We start from the raw sequence: 13,482 nt of genomic DNA, 5'->3' as shown, positions 1-13,482 counted from the left end.
TTAGGGACGGAGACCTGTCCCAGGGAGGGAGTTGTAAAAGAGGGGAAGTTTCCAAACACCAGGAAAACTTCTCACCAGCGGGTTTGGGGGAAGATTTCAAATCTCAGAGGGCAACATAACCAGGAGAAAAAATAAATAAAACCCACAGATTACGTGCCTTAAGGCAACTCCCAGCAAAGAACCCCAGACGCTCGCATCCACCACCAGCAAGTGGGGGCTGAATGGAGAGGAGCGGGCGGCACTGCTTAGGGTAAGGACTGGGCCCGAACGCCCTGACGGCAATCTGAGGAAGCTAACGTGAGATAGCAACCTAAACTGTGGGACAGCCAGAGAGAGAGAACTATCCCGCGAAAAGCCCAAATCTAAGGCACTGCCGGCTCGCTCACAGAACAAAGGACTGAGCGATACCAGAGGAGAGCTAGCCGGCTGCGGACCGCCCCATCCCCCACCGAGCACAGCAGGCAGGCGGGGCCAGCCAGAGCCGGAAGGGGGCAAACTTGGCCCCAGAGAGGGCATCCCCTACCAAACTGCAAACAGGCTTCCAGTTTCTAAGCAAAGACTGCCTGAGATCCCAGAGAGTTGACAGCCGCCGGGAGGGTCGCAGCCAGAGACCAGCTCCCCAGAACTAACACAAAGCACACCGGAGACGGGCGCACCTGTAAACCGAGGCGGGGACCAGGGAGGTGATAAGCTGCACCTCCCCAACAGGGGAGAGTGCGCTTGCCAAACTCCTGGCTGCCTGAGCTGCTCCGAACTGGAACGGCACAAACCGCGGGCGCAACCGAGTCTGCACCTTTGTGGAGTAACCGGGAGCCTGAACCTGAGCGGCTTAGACCTGGGAAGTGCACGCATCTCAGGGCCCACTCCCCGGCAGAGTAACCTGAAGCCTGAGCAGGGCAGACTGGGAAAGCACACACGCCGTGAGTGGGGGCAAACCCAGTGCGGCCGAGACACTGCGAGCTCTCCACACACATGCCAGTGATATTGGTTTGCAGTGTTCCTCCCTCCCCACAGCATGACTGAACAAGCGAACCTAAAGAGACCACCTCTGCCCCTTTGTGGCAGGGCGGAAATTAGACACTGAAGAGACCTCCAAACAGAAGCCAAATAAACAGAGGGAAGCGTTTTGGAAGTGACAGGCCAACAGATTAAAATTCCTGTAGTTAACACCGACTTAATTGAAAGGGGCCTATAGATCTCGAAAAGTATAAGCAGGAACAAGGATCTATCTGAAACTGAACAGACCCCACACTGCTCACAACAGCTCCAGAGAAAGTCCAGGATATATTTTTACTATTATCTTTTTTTTTTTTAATTTTTTTTCAAATTTTTTTTCTTTCTTTTTTCTGTAAGTCCTCTACTACACCTTTAATTTTCATTTTCGTAACCCACTATTACCTTGCAAAAAAAAAACAAACCCTATTTTTAAAGCAAACTGCATACATATATCTTATACTTTTTGTGTTTTCTTTTTTTACTGTTTCTTTTTTTTACTGTTTTACTGTTTCTTTTTTTTTACTGTTTTACTGTTTTTTCTTTTTATACTGTTTTCTTTTTTTATATTGTATTTTTTATAAGAGTCTAACCTCTACTCTAGATTTTTAATCTTTGTTTTACATATTTGATATCAATTTTGTACATTTAAGAACCCAATCTTTAGGACCCATTTTTACTCAGGAGTGTGATCACTGGCTTGATTACTCTCTCCCCCTAATGACGCTCTTTCTTCTCCTCCAGGGAACCTCTATCTCCCACACTCCTCCTTCTCTTCTCAACCCAATTCTGTGAATCTCTGAGGGTGTTCTGGGCACGAGAGAACATTTCAGGAACAGAATACTGCCCAGATCTCTCTCTCCCCTCTTGATTCCTCCCTTTCTACTCATCCTCACCTCTATTACCTTCCTCCCCCCTCTCTATGTATCTCTGTGAACCACTCTGAGGGTTCCAGACTGTGGAGAGCACAGAGGGAAGTGCTTACTGGCTAGACTGGTCTCTCCACATTTGAATCCACCTCTTCTCCTCCTGGTCACCTCAACCACCCCCCTTCACCTCTCCATGTAACTCAGTGAACCTCTCTGGGTATCCCTCACTGTGGAGAATCTTTTCACCATTAACCTAAAAGTTTTATTATCGGTGCTGTATGGATGGAGAAGTCTTGAGGCTACTGCAAGAATAAGACTGAAAGCCAGGGGAAACATTAATTAATAAGAGATCATCCAAAAGCCTCCACATATACACTGAAACCAAGCTCCACCCAAGAGCCAATAAGTTCCAGAGCAAGACATACCATGCAAATTTTCCAGCAACGCAGGAACATAGCCCAGAGCATCAATGCACAGGCTGCCCAGAGGCACACCAAATCCATAGACATCTCAAAACTCAATATTGGACACTCCATTGCACTCTAGAGAGGAAATCCAGCTCCACCCACCAGAACACTGACACAAGCTCCCCCAACCAGGAAACCTTGACAAGCCACCCGTCCAACCCCACCCACAGTGAGGAACCTCCACAATAAAGAGGAACTACAAACTACCAGAATACAGAAAGGCCACACCTAACACAGCAATCTAAACAAGATGAAAAGGCAGAGAAATACTCGGCAAGTAAAGGAAAATGATAAATGCCCACCAAACCAAACAAAAGAGGACGAGATAGGGAATCTATCTGAAAAAAGAATTTAGAATAATGATAATAAAAATGATCCAAAATCTTGAAAACAAAATGGAGTTACAGATAAATAGCCTGGAGACAAGGATTGAGAAGATACAAGAAATGTTTATCAAGGACCTAGAAGAAATAAAAAGGAGTCAATATATAATGAATAATGAAATAAAGGAGATAAAAGACACTCTGGAGGGAACCAACAGTAGAATAACGGAGGCAGAAGATAAGATAAGTGAGGTAGAATATAGAATGGTGGAAATAAATGAAGCAGAGAGGAAAAAAGAAAAAAGAATCAAAAGAAATGAGGAAAATCTCAGGGACCTCTGGGACAATATGCAATGCCCCAACATTCGAATCATACGAGTCCCAGAAGAAGAAGATAAAAGGAAAGGCCATGAAAAAATACTCGAGGAGATAATAGTTTAAAATTTCCCTAAAATGAGGAAGGAAATAGTCACAGAAGTCCAAGAAACCCAGAGAGTCCCAAACAGGATAAATCCAAGGCGAAACACCCCAAGACACATATTAATCAAATTAACAAAGATCAAACACAAAGAACAAATATTAAAAGCAGCAAGGGAAAAACAACAAATAACACACAAGGGGATCCCCATAAGGATAACAGCTGATCTTTCAATAGAAACTCTTCAGGCTAGAAGGGAATGGCAGGACATACTTAAAGTAATGAAAGAGAATAATCTACAACCCAGATTACTGTACCCAGCAAGGATCTCATTCAGATATGAAGGAGAATTCAAAAGCTTTACAGACAAGCAAGAGGTGAGGGAATTCAGACCACCAAACCAGCTCTCCAACAAATGCTAAAGGATCTTCTCTAAACAGGAAACACAGAAAGGATGTTTAAACACGAACTCAAAACAACAAAGTAAATGGCAATGGGACCATACTTATCAATAATTACCTTAAATGTAAATGGGTTGAATGCCCCAACCAAAAGACAAAGGCTTGCTGAATGGATACAAAAACAAGACCCCTATATATGCTGTCTACAAGAGACCCACCTCAAAACTAGGGACACATACAGACTGAAAGTGAAGGGATGGAAAAATATATTTCATGCAAACGGAGACCAAAAGAAAGCAGGAGTCGCAATACTCATTTCAGATAAAATAAACTTTGAAATCAAGGCTTTGAAAAGAGACAAAGAAGGACACTACATAATGATCAAAGGATCAATCCAAGAAGAAGATATAAAAATTATAAATATATATGCACCCAACATAGGAGCACCACAATATATAAGGCAAATACTAACAAGTATGAAAGGGGAAATTAACAATAACACAGTAATAGTGGGAGACTTTAATACTCCACTCATACATATGGATAGATCAACTAAACAGAAAATTAACGAGGAAACACAAACTTTAAATGATACAATAGACAAATTAGATTTAATTGATATTTACAGGACTTTCCACCCCAAAACAATCAATTTCACCTTTTTCTCAGGTGCACACAGAACTTTCTCCAGGATAGATCACATCCTGGGCCATAAATCTAGCCTTGGTAAATTCCAAAAAATTGAAATCATCCCAGCCATCTTCTCTGACCACAATGCAGTAAGATTAGACCTCAATTATAGGAGTAAAACTATTAAAAATTCCAACATATGGAGGCTAAACAACACGCTTCTGAATAACCAACAAATCACAGAAGAAATCAAAAAAGAAATCAAAATATGCATAGAAATGAATGAAAATGAAAACACAACAACCTAAAACCTATGGGACACTGTAAAAGCAATGCTAAGGGGAAGGTTCATAGTAATACAGGCGTACCTCAAGAAACAAGAAAAAAATCAAATAAATAAACTAAATCTACACCTAAAGCAACTAGAGAAGGAAGAAATGAAGAACCCCCAGGTTAGTAGAAGGAAAGAAATCTTAAAAATTAGGGCAGAAATATATGCAAATGAAACAAAAGAGACTATAGCAAAAATCAACAAAACTAAAAGCTGGTTTTTCGAGAAGATAAACAAAATTGACAAGCCATTAGCCAGACTCATCAAGAAACAAAGGGAGAAGAATCATATCAACAAAATTAGAAATGAAAATGGAGAGATCACAACAGACTACACAGAAATACAAAGGATCATAAGAGACTACTACCAACAGCTATATGCCAATAAAATGGACAACTTGGAAGAAATGGACAAATTCTTAGAAAAGTATAACTTTTCAAAACTGAACCAGGAAGAAATAGAAGATCTTAACAGACCCATCACAAGCATGGAAATCGAAACTGTAATCAGAAATCTTCCAGCAAACAAAAGCCCAGGACCAGACAGCTTCACAGCGGAATTCTACCACAAATTTAGAGAAGAGTTAACACCTATCCTACTCAAACTCTTCTAGAAAATTGCAGAAGATGATAAACTTCCATGAGGATAAACTTCCTCATAAACTTCTATGAGGCCACCATCACCCTAATTCCAAAACCAGACAAAGATGCCACAAAAAAAGAAAACTACAGGCCAATATCACTGATGAACATAGATGCAAAAATCCTTAATAAAATTCTAGCAAACAGAATCCAACATCATATTAAAAAGATCATACATCGTGACCAAGTGGGCTTTATCCCAGAAATGCTAGGTTTCTTTAACATCTGCAAATCAATCAATGTTATACACCACATTAACAAATTGAAAGATAAAAACCATACGATTATCTCTATAGATGCAGAAAAAGCCTTTGACAAAATTCAACATCCATTTATGATAAAAAAAAAAAAACCCTCCAGAAAGCAGGAATAGAAGGAACATACCTCAACATAATAAAAGCTATATATGACAAACCCACAGCAAACATTATCCTCAATGGTGAAAAATTGAAAGCATTTCCCCTAAAGTCAGGAACAAGGCAAGGATGCCCACTTTCACCACTACTATTCAACATAGTTTTGGAAGTTTTGGCCACAGCAATCAGAGCTGAAAAGAAATAAAAGGAATACAGATAGGAAAAGAAGAAGTAAAACTCTCACTGTTTGCAGATGACATGATCCTCTACATAGAAAACCCTAAAGATTTTACCAGAAAATTACTAGAGCTAATCAATTAATATAGTAAAGTTGTAGGATATAAAATTAACACACAGAAATCCCTTGCATTCCTATACTCCAATAATGAGAAAACAGAAAGAGAAATTAAGGAAACAATACCATTCACCATTGCAACAAAAAGAATAAAATACTTAGGAATATATCTACCTAAAGAAACAAAAGACTTATATATAGAAAACTATAAAACACTGATGAAAGAAATCAAAGAGGACACAAACAGATGGAGAAATATACCGTGTTCATGGATTGGAAGAATTAATATAGTGAAAATGAGTATACTATCCAAAGCAATCTATAGATTCAATGCAATCCCTATCAAGCTACCAATAGTATTTTTCACAGAACTAGAACAAATCATTTCACAATTTGTATGGAAATATAAGAAAGCTCGAATAGCCAAAGAAATCTTGAGAAAGAAGAATGGAACTGGAGGAATCAACCTGCCTGACTTCAGGCTCTACTACAAAGCCACAGTCATCAAGACAGTATGGTACTGGCACAAAGATAGAAATATAGATCAATGGAACAAAATAGAAAGCCCAGAGATAAATTCATGCACCTATGGACACCTCCTCTTCAACAAAGGAGGCAAGAATATACAATGGAGAAAAGACAATCTCTTTAACAAGTGGTGCTGGGAAAACTGGTCAACCACTTGTAAAAGAATGAAACTAGAACACTTTCTAACACCATACACAAAAATAAACTCAAAATGGATTAAAGATCTAAACGTAAGACCAGAAACTATAAAACTCCTAGAGGAAAACATAGGCAAAACACTCTCCGACATAAATCACAGCAGGATCCTCCATGACCCACCTCCCAGAATATTGGAAATAAAAGCAAAAATAAACAAATGGGACCTAATTAAACTTAAAAGCTTTTGCACAACAAAGGAAACTATAAACAAGGTAAAAAGACAGCCTTCAGAATGGGAGAAAATAATAGCAAACGAAGCAACAGACAATTAATCTCAAAAATATACAAGCAACTCCTGCAGCTGAATTCCAGAAAAATAAACAACCCAATCAAAAAATGGGCCAAAGAACTAAACAGACATTTCTCCAAAGAAGACATACAGATGGCTAACAAACACATGAAAAGATGCTCAACATCACTCATTATTAGAGAATTGCAAATCAAAACCACAATGAGGTACCACTTCACACCAGTCAGAATGGCTGCTATCCAAAAGTTGACAAGCAATAAATGCTAGAGAGGGTGTGGAGAAAAGGGAACCCTCTTACACTGTTGGTGGGAATGCAAACTAGTACAGCCACTATGGAGAATAGTGTGGAGATTCCTTAAAAAACTGGGAATAGAACTGCCATATGACCCAGCAATCCCACTGCTGGGCATACACACCGAGGAAACCAGAATTGAAAGAGATGCGTGTACCCCAGTGTTCATCGCAGCACTGTTTACAATAGCCAGGACATGGAAGCAACCTAGATGTCTATCAGCAGATGAATGGATAAGGAAGCTGTGGTACATATACACAGTGGAATATTACTCAGCCATTAAAAAAATACATTTGAATCGGTTCTATTGAGATGGATGAAACTGGAGCCCATTATACAGAGTGAAGTAAGCCAGAAAGAAAAACATCAATACAGTATAACAATGCATATATATGGAATTTGAAAGATGGTAATGATAACCCTATATGCGAGACAGAATAAGAGACACAGATGTATAGAACCGTCTTATGGACTCTGAGGGAGAAGGTGAGGGTGGGACGTTCTGGGACAATAGCATTGAAACATGTATATTATCATGTGTGAAGCAGAACCCCATTCTGGGTTCGATGCATGGGACAGATACTCAGGGCTGGGGTGGTGGGATGGCTCAGGGGGATGGGATGGGGGGATGGGATCGGGGGGGCTGGGAGGGGGGTTCGGGATGGGGTGCACGTGTGGGCCCATGGCTGATTCATGTCAATGTGTGGCGAAAACCACTACAATATTGTAAAGTAATTGGCCCCCAACTAAAATAAATAAATTTGTTAAAAAATAAAAAATAAAATAAAAATAGAAATACCACATGATCCAGCAACCTCACTGCTGAGTATATAGCCAAAGAAAGCAAAAACACTGTTTTAAAAAAGATACTTGCACCCCAATATTCATAGCAACATTATTTATAATACAATAACTAAGATATGGGAAAACTAAGTACTACTCAACATATATATATATATATGTTATATGTAAACAGTGTCTTTAATAAGTAGTGCTATTTATATATAATCAATGTCTTATACACATACCCACACACACACACATATATATATATACATATATACACACAATGTCTTTAATAAGTGGTGCTGGGGAAACTGGACAGCTACATGTAAATAATAAAATTAGAACATTTTCTTGCACCATATAAAAAATAAATTCATAATGGATTATGAATGGACCCTTGAAACCATAAAACTCCTAGAAGAGAACATAGGCTGAACAGACTTTGACATAAATCACAGCAATATTTTCTTGGAATAGTCTGCTTTTTTTAAAGCAGACTTTAAAAAAAAAAAAAAAAAAAGCAAATGGGACTGAGTTAAAAGCCTCAAAAAAACAAAAAGACAACCTATGAAATAGAAGAAAATATTTGCAAATGACATGACCAATAAAGAGTTAATATTCAAAATATATGAGCAACTCATACAACTCAAAAAAAAAAAAAAACAACTTGATATTTCAGTGGGCAGAAGACCGAAAATAGTTTTCCAATGGAGATATACCTATGGCCAAGGGACCAATGAAAAGATGTTCAACCAGAGAAATGCAAATCAACACATCAGTGAGATATCATCTCATGCTGGTCAGAATTGCTATTGTCAAAAGTCTACAAGTAACAAATGCTGGCAAGGGTGTGGAGGAAAGGGACCCTAGTACACTGTATATTGGTGCAGCCCCTATGGAAAACATACGGTGTGTGTGCATGCTAAATTGCTTCAGTCGTGTCCAGCTCTTTGTGACCCTATAGACTGCAGCCCACCAGGTTCCTCTGTCCATGGGATTCTATAAGCAAGAATACTGGAGTGGATTTCCATGCCCTTCTCCAGGGGATCTTCCTGACCCAGGGATCAAACTTTCATTTCCTGCAACTCTAGCATTGCAGGAAGCTTCTTTACCACTGAGCCACTGGGAAGCAAACAGTATGGAGGTTTCTCAAAGAAACAAAGTAGAACTACCATTTCATCCAGAAATTCCACTCACGGGTATATATCTGAAGACAGCGAAGCACTAATTTGAAAAGATATTTTCACCCCAGTGCCCATAGCAGGGTTATTTGCAATAACCAAGATATGGGAGCAACTTAAGTGTTCCTCAACAGATGAGTGGATAAAGATGTGGTGTATATATGCAATGGAATATTACTCAGCCACTAAAAAAGTATAAAATGTTGCCTTTGCTACATTGATGGGCCTGGAGGATATTATGCTTAGTATTAGGCAAACAAAGACAAATACCTATGTTACCACATATATGTGGAATCTAAAAAATAAAACAAAGAAATGAATATAACAAAACAGAAACGTACTCACAGATAGAACAATCTAGCAGTTTCCATTGGGGAGTGGAAAGAGGGAAGAGGCTATACAGGGGAAAGGGATTAAGAGGTAAAAACTACTATCCTTCCTCTGCTTAGAACCAGCCAATGCTCCCTGGTGCCCAGATGCTTCTCTGCATCTTACAGGTTTCTGTGCAGTCTTGTCCTTGTTAGCTTCTCCAATTCCCAATCTCAACTCTCTCCCTCTCATTCAATGTAGCACTCTCACTTTGTACCTCTAGTCTAAAACAAAATTAAGTTTCTTGAATTTGCCAGATTCTCTCTCACCCCAGAGACCCAGGCATACCTCACCCTTCATTTCCCTCTGCCTCAATCAACTGGTCTCAGATTACATGTCACCTCTTCCAGGAAGCCTTCCATGATATCCCCAAAGCTGGCTAGATAAGGTGTCTTTCTGTCTCCTACCTTCCCCTGGAGTCCCCTATCATAAGGTGGGGTGGTTGCCTGGTTATGGGTTAGAGTCTCCCGTGAGACCGGGAATTCCTGAGGGCAGGGCTTGTGTCTGGTTTCATGTTGTTTTGCCAGCACTCAGAAGCTTTCTGCACATAGTAAATATTCAATAAATATGCATTTAAGCAAAAAATGAATGAAGGACAGCATGGTGCCCTTGGGACTTTATCATGTAGGCGGCGGGGGCGGAGGGGGTGGCGCTGGTGAGGAAGTGCCATTTAAACTGAACTTTGAAGGATGAACAAGAGTCCTTGGGTACATGGTGTCAGGGAGGGAATCCCAGGCACAGGAACCATCCTGAGCAAAACCATGGAGAGATGCTCAGAACTGGGTTAGAGGAGGCAGAGAGGTCTGGCTGGAGCCAAATTTTGAAGGGGCTTGACAGCAACTGAGAACACCCTTCCAGCCTCCAGGGAGAGAGTGGGCTGGAAGGAGAGGTCAGGAGGGGACCAGGGCAGCTAGATGGCACAGGCAGATGCCAGTCTGAACTGAAGTTTCAGCCAATATTTTCCACTAAGCAACACCCCCTGGGACAGCAAGAAGACCCAGGATTTGAGCGAATTTCCCTAACACTGCACACATCACTAAAGGACATCAGAAGAACAGATGTTTAGCTAAGAAATGGAGCCAAGACTTAGGAAAAAGATCCTTTCTTATTGCATCTGTGTGACCAGAGATAAGGAAATGGGACTAGAGTCACGGAATGGGGTCAATACTAAGCCTGGAGATGGAAAGCGGGAAACCAAGGTCACAGTTAAGCTGCATCTTGCAGTCTTGCCTGGAGGGGGCACTGTGACTAGGACATGTGACTTGGCTTCTTTGGGCCTCATTTTCTCTTTTGTAAAATGGGGCTGAATTATACAGATAAGAGACACAATGCATGTAAGGATGTTGGCATGTAGGTGCTTGGTGGAGATGAACTCCCCTCCCTCCACTCTCATATAGAGCTTTTTCTTTAACTATGGATGCTATTCCCTCATTTGGCTCACAGATATTTGTTGAGCACCTACCATGTGCCAAGCAATATGTGGCCAGTAGAGAAACAATGATAAGTAACCAAAGTCCATTTGAACCACAGCCTGGCAGCTTTACTCAGCTTTTCCCCCAGGCAGGACCCAGGCATCTCTGGGTTTCTCCACTTGGATGATCAATAAATATTAAGTCAAGTTATTTTATTCCCCAAACATTTCCCAGCCCCTGCTGTGTGCCAGAACCTGTGCTCACGGCTACCCATGAGGGTTGGGTCAGATCCATCACTCCCTCAACCTCTCCAATATGGAAACTCCTTAAAAAAACTAGGAATTAAAAAGAAAACTATATGACCCAGCAATCTCACTACTGGTCATATACCCTCAGGAAATCATAACTGAAAAAATCACATGTACCCTAATGTTCATTGTAGCACTATTTATAATAGCTAGGACATGCAAGAAACCTAGATGTCCATCAACAGATGAATGGATAAAGAAATTGTGGTACATATAGACAGTGGACTATTACTTAGCTATAAAAAGCAACGTATTTGAATCAGTTCTAATGAAGTGGATGAACCTTGAGCATATTATACAGAGTGAAGTAAATCAGAAAGAGACAAATATCATATAAAACACTATATATGGTAGCTAGAAAGATAATAGTCAAGGCTATGGTTTTTCCAGTGGTCAGGTATGGATGTGAGAGTTGGACGGTGAAGAAAGCTGAGCGCCACAGAATTGATGCTTTTGAACTGTGGTGTTGGAGAAGACTCTTGAGAGTCCCTTGGACTGCAAGGAGATCCAATCAATCCATCCTAAAAGAGATCAATCCCGGGTGTTCATTGGAGGTCTGATGTTGAAGCTGAAACTCCAATACTTTGGCCACCTCATGCGAAGTGTTGACTCATTGGAAAAGACCCTAATGCTGGGTAGGATTGGGGGCGGGAGGAGAAGGGGACGACAGAGGATGAGATGGTTGGATGGCATCACCGACTCGATGAACATGGGTTTGGGTAGACTCCGGGAGTTGGTGATGGACAGAGAGGCCTGGCGTGCTGCAATTCATGGGGTCGCAAAGAGTCGGACACGACTGAGCAACTGAACTGAACTGAACTGAGAAAGATAATATTGATGGTCCTACATTTACAAGACAGCAAAGGAGACACAAACATAGAGAACAGACTTTTGGTCACAGTGAGGAAGGAAGAGGGTGCAATGACTTGAGAGAGTAGTATTAAAACATATACATGACCACATGTAAAGAGGATAGCCAGTAGGAATTTGCTGTACGACATAGGAAACCCAAAGCCAGTGCTCTGTGACAGCCTAGAGGGATGGAATGGGGAGGGAGGTGGGAGGAAGGTTTAAGAGGGAGGAGACATATGTATACCTATGACTGACTCATGCTGATGTATTGTCATACATCACAATATTGTTAAGCAATTATCCTCCAGTTAAAACTAAAATTTAAAAAAAAAGAGAAGAACATTCTCCACCCTCTTTCCTCCACTGCACCAAGCCCTTGAGTTAATGACCGTGCTGGCAGTTCTCATGCATATTCAAACTGACCCCTAATATATGAATCTGACAGATACCCTTTATTTTTTATGGCAATTTAATTATTAATGGGATTCCTTTTTAGGGATCTTTTTATCTTGAGTTTGTCACATCTGCATTGTATTTGTCTTGCAGTATCTGAAGGACTTAGACACTTCCCTATCTCCATCCCTTGTCCAGAACCTCTCAGAAATGAGATCTGAGTCCCACTGACCTTTTACATCTAGCATATACTATGAATACCAAAAATTTTGTAGGGTAAAATCCCCACCAAGCCCAGATCATTAAGTAGTTGAAGAGCTCTTCAATTTCTTGGTCATCAACTTGCTCAGGACATGCCTTCTTTTCTAAGGCTGTGCAATGGTAAATAGAAGAAGGAAAATGCATACTTGATTTGCTCTTTAGTAACTATGAAAAATCAGAACTGGTCACACTTGCTGGATAGTTTGATAAGCATGACCAACCTCAGTACCTAAAGACTGTGCATGAGATAACTCTTACCTCCAGCTCAGAGGAAGTCCAGCCCCAGCAACCATGTGTTCAACGGATGTGTATGAAACATCTGAGCCCATCTCTGGGAAGACCACAGTGACCAGGACAGGGATACCTGCTCTTGTGGACTTTACAGGGGAGAGAAGAAATAGATGATGGATTTGGACAAGAAGGAAAAGTGGGAGGAAGGGAAGGCAGAGGGCTATGAAGGCTCAGTGACCAAATCCATAGAGAGTGGGACAGGCTAGGGGGAGGCTTCACAGAGAAGGTGACATTTCAATAAGACTTTCTGCTCAAGAAGGAGAGGGAAGGGGGCACTAGCAAAAGAACTAGAATGTACAAAGGACCTCAGGTGGGAAAATCAGTGTCCATTTGAGGAACAGAATGACAGCAAGAAGGGGAAATAGCTCATAGTGGCCTAAGGATACTGGCAGGGGTCTGAATAAAAGGACCTTGCTCCCTACTCCCAACAGCCACAAGATAACATTTGTTTGTACAGAGGATACTGGTTATGACACACACAAAAGGGCAGGTGGGTTCCTGTAAGGCCCACCACACCTGAAAATGAACCTCAGAGAAATTAGGGGACAGCCATTTACATTTCAGAAGGATTCTGCAGCTCACAGAACTTCCGTAGGCCTACAATGAAAGAATTATTTGCTTGTTTCCTTAGCAAGTA

This window comes from Giraffa tippelskirchi, chromosome 6, assembly GCF_054371585.1.
Source record: "Giraffa tippelskirchi isolate mGirTip1 chromosome 6, T2T-mGirTip1v1.2.pri, whole genome shotgun sequence".
In the NCBI taxonomy this organism is placed as follows: Eukaryota; Metazoa; Chordata; class Mammalia; order Artiodactyla; family Giraffidae; genus Giraffa; species Giraffa tippelskirchi.
The sequence above is the reverse complement of the archived record's forward strand: the minus strand, read 5'-3'. Positions refer to the sequence as shown.